Genomic DNA, 4,916 nt, shown 5'->3' on the forward strand with positions numbered 1-4,916 from the left:
CATGCCTGTGAGAGTTGAGCAATCCTGGGACTCAAGGCAGAGGCAGAACAAACATGTCTAGGCCAGCCTGGGCTACAAAGAAAAATCCTGCTTCAAAGGAAATGAAAACTATCACTCACACTCTCTTTCCCTCTCCCTCCCCCTCCCCCCTCCTTCCCCCTTCCCTTCCCTCCCCCTCCCACTTGGTTATTTTTTTTTAAGGTTTAGAAAAACTTTTCAGAAGGTTTAAATAATTTTCCTTCGTTTCTTATTGAATAACATCGCCATACATGCCATTGCCTAAGGTAACCACAGGCAGGAGGGATTACAATTGAGCATCAGCTTAGCCTGGGGTTTTCTTTTCATAAAGGATAGGTTCACCTGGTTATGCAAAGAAATGTGGACATGCCAAGCGTGGCAGGATACATCCGTAGTCCCAGGACTCAGAAAGGTGAAACTAGAAGGGTTATGCTTAGACATGACAAACTAAAATTGAATTCTGTATATGATCAACCTATCTTATCCACTGATACTGGAGCAAAATCTGCTGGTTGACAGAGCTGTATCCCCAAACAGTTCACAGCCAGTGTTCAGCCTGGGTCATCTGAAAGCAGGAAACAGTTACAACAGCTTGTAGGCTCTCATTGTGCCTCTGAGGGGGAGCAGCATCCATGTAGTACACACACATACCTACAGGCAAAGCACTGATACACATTAAACTAAGAAGGAAAGAAGGAAAGGAGGGAGGGTGGGAATGAGGGAGGAAGGAAAAAAGCAAGCCAGGTATGGTGGCACACGATTTTAATCCCAGTACTTAGGAGGCAGAGGCAGGCAGACATCTGAATTTAGGCCAGCCTGGTCTACAGAGAGAAATCCTGTCTTGAGGGGAGGGGAAGTGGGGGGCTGCAACACGGAAGTGAAAGATCTGCCTAAGGGCTTCAACTTTCAACCACAAGGTAGAAACCAACTGTCTACAAACCTCTTAGACAGTGGCTAACTGTGCAAAAGAAAGGAAATAACTATTTTATACATTGGCCCAGAGGAAACAGCATTTTGATTCCCAATAGAAAAGAAATAGATGAACTAAAATGCTAAGTAAGCATGGCTGTTTGACTGAAAGGCATTTCTCCAGGAAAGGCCAAATCCAGCAAGGTGGTCTCACTGGGTCAGAGCAAGTATAAGGGAGAGAAAGCATTAGGCAGAGCATTTTATCCTGTTTTCTTCCATGAACTCTTTTTTTTCTTTTTTAAAGATTTATTTATTTATTTTATGTATATGAGTACACTACAGCTGTCTTCAGACACACCAGAAGAGGGCGTCGAATCCCGTTACAGATGGTTGTGAGCCACCATGTGATTGCTGTGATTTGAACTCAGGACTTTTGGAAGAGCAGTCAGTGCTCTTAACCACTGAGCCATCTCTCCAGCCCCTTCCATGAACCCTTGATACTGAGTCCTAGGTTGCTCTTAACTAATCCCTTAAACTCCTGTAAGGGCAATGCTATTCCTGATAGTTTAGCCACAGGAAGAATTCTTGGGTGTACGAATGCTTTCTCTAACGTCCAGTTTCAACACATAGAAGACTAGTGTGCTTTCCATTGTTGTGGTTAAAACATCATGACCCAAAACAGCTTGGAAAGGTAAGGCTTTATTTGGCTCACATGTCAGAGTCCATCATCAAAGGATGTCAAAGACAGGAACCCAGAGGCAGGAGTTAAAGCAGAAACCGTGCAAGAGCACTGCTCATTGGCTTGCTGTTCATGTCTCGTATGTCTTTGCTGCTGTGAACAGACACCATGACCAAGGCAACTCTTATAAGGACAACATTTAATTGGGGCTGGCTTACAGGTTCAGAGGTTCAGTCCATTATCATCAAGGCGGGAACATGGCAGCATCCAGGCAGGCATGGTGCAGGAGGACCTGAGAGTTCTACATCTTCATCTGAAGGCTGCTAGCAGAATACAGGCAGATAGGTTGAGGGCCTTAAAGCCCATGCTCGTTTGAGGCCAGCCTGGTCTACAGAGTGAGTTCCAGGACAGCTAGGGCTACGCATAGCAACCCTGTCTCGAAAAGCCAAAAAAAGAAAAGAAAAGAAAAGAAAAGAAAAGAAAAGAAAAGAAAAGAAAAGAAAAGCCTACACTCACAGACATACCTACTCCAACAAGGCCACACCCACTCCAACAGGGCCACACTTAATTGTGCCACTCCCTAGGCCATAAACCATTACACCTTACCCAGCTTGCTTTCTTATACCTGCCCACAGTGGGCTGGGCCCTTCCACATTAATCATTTAATCAAGACAATGTCCCTGTAGACTTCCCTACAGGCCAATCTGATGGATGCATGCTCTCAGCTGAAGTTTCCTCTTCCTAGATGTCTCAAGCTCGTGTCTAGTTAGCAGCATGGAGGCTCTCCACACCGAGACTATGGGGAAGGTGAAGAATCCCACTACTAAGTATGTGCTTTAACAAGAACAACTTTGTTAAGAGATAAGAAAGGCTATTAAGGCAAAATTGGAGACCATCCTGAGTTAGAAGAATTCTACTACTAACGATCCTACAGTTGCAACGAGAAGTTAATAACACATGGTAAAATAAAAGGTAATTTGAGATGTCATTAGAGATAGTTAGGATAAGGAAAATAGTTGTAGGTGGTGGTGCTTGCCTTTAATCCCAGCACTTGGGAGGCAGAGGCAGGCAGATCTTTGAGTTTGAGGCCAGCCAGGTCTACAGAGAGAGAGTTCTTGGATAGTCAGGGCTGTCTTGAAACACTCTTGTTTTGAAACACTCCCACTGTTTCCCCCCCACACACACACACATACAAAAAAAGATAGGAAAAATATTATAGAGGGCAAGGGAAATATGTTTAATTTCAAGAAAAGTCCTTTCCAGAACATCAAGGGAGGATTACAATTCCCTAGTTGAATGGGTTTGAGATTCTTGGTCCACAAAGCAGGTTAGCGTACCCCAGTTTCTTCTTAATATCCTTTGTTGCTGTCTCCTAACAACATTGCTTTATTAAAGCACCTGTGGCTTCCTAAGACCAGAAACCAACAGCATCATCTGAGATGGCGCTGTCTACCCTTCCTGTAGTAGTTTAAAAAAAATTATTTATTTATTTATTTATTTATTATATGTAAGTACACTGTAGTTGTTTTCAGACACACCAGAAGAGGGCATCAGATCTCATTAAAGATGGTTGTAAGCTATCATGTGGTTGCTGGGATTTGAACTCAGAACCTTCAGAAGAGCAGTCAGTGCTCTTAACCGCTGAGCCATCTCTCCAGCCCTCTGTAGTAAGTTGATTCGCCTACCAAAACTTTGTTTCACAAAACAGTGCATCTCTTTATTTCCATGAATCATCTTCTACAGCATCTTCTTGACTAACTATCCCTTTGAAGTGTCCTTGACAGAATCTCCAATACCCACCCCCGAATCAACCCCCCCCAAACTTGCGAACACCAGTGTCCTCTTGGTTTTGTTTGTTCTTTGGTCACTGAACTTTCAAGCTTTCTGCCCAGTGCTGCTCGAATCCCTATCTCTAGTAAACATTTCTCAGGACGACTGGGTATCTTTGTCTGCATGCCCTGCAGGTATCTCAAACTTTGGATGTAGGCAGTTTATCTTTGACCCCCACCTCATCCACAGCCTCCTCTGCCTACTTTATTCCTTATCTCGTTGAGTGGTACCACTTTCCACCCGGAAACCCTGGGCCAGAAACCTGGGTGCCATTCTTACCTTCTCCCTGACCTCCATGTTCAAGGACTGTTACATTCTCTTAACTATACTTCAGAAATATTTCTGTCTTCAAGCCTCTTGCCCCTGGTCCCCAGTTATAGCCCTTGCTTACAGTTTCATCGGTATTGATAAGAGCAGCAGCTTACCACTTCTCTATGACCCCCGGCTTCTCCCCCATCTTTGGCTCTATCTTTAGAGCAGAGACCGTCAGACCTAAAAATCTTGTTGTTCAGTAAAGGTGTGCACCACCACTAGGCTTTGCTTCTGTTTTTAGAGTGCCTTTAGCATTAGAAACAAGGGCTCAACCACTGAGCTACACACTCCCGGGCCCCATCCTATGTAGCTGTGATCAGGCCTGTATGACGTGAAACCGCTAACAAAGAGAACCTTAGAGCTATTCCGACATCAATGAAATTTGGTACCTAGTTTAAAACTAATGAAAACACCAGAACTCTCTAGCTGGACAAAGATCCTTATTGATGAGAACTCCTTGGTTTATCCAGTTAGCCACTCACCCCATCTACTTAGGCAATGGTCTAAATTTAAAAAAAAGAAAGAAAAAAGAAAAAATTGCAATCTGAACATGGGACTCTGATAAAACACTAGGGGAAAAGACATGGGCAGAATTCAAGCATACTTTGTTGAAGTATCTAAAAGTCAAGAACTGACTGAAAACTAAGAAGTGTGTGTATTTTGGCATTATTGAGGAAGGCCTGCTCCCATTGGTCAGAACCTGCGCTTGTCTCAACAGGAGAGACGCGTGAGAACATCTTATCCTTTTATTTTGAGACGGGGGTTTCTATATCATCCTGGAAACTCACTCTGTAGACCATATCGGTCTCGCATGGACAGAGATTCTCCTGCTTCTCTGCCGAGTGCTGGGATTAAACGGATTAACCGCCTCCTATCTCGAACCATGGGAGGTTTGGAGCGCAGCGCACGAAACGCGGAATTCCGGCTTCCAAAATTATCCCACGCTTCTCGACAGCTTCTCCGCGAGCTGTGACAGTGAATTTAACGCGGTCTTTGAGTCATCAAGAATGTGTATGATAAATACATTATTTTAACCCTCTCTTATCGCTGCCTGTAGGATTTTTTTAAAAATAGGGAACACTAAATTCCTTCGTGTTCGTGGCATCTCGGGCGCACTCTGGAGTGAAGACCCCACCACCACCACCTTTCCCCCTTTCTTGGTCCCCAC

Source organism: Mus pahari, chromosome 9, assembly GCF_900095145.1.
Source record: "Mus pahari chromosome 9, PAHARI_EIJ_v1.1, whole genome shotgun sequence".
NCBI classification, from domain to species: Eukaryota; Metazoa; Chordata; class Mammalia; order Rodentia; family Muridae; genus Mus; species Mus pahari.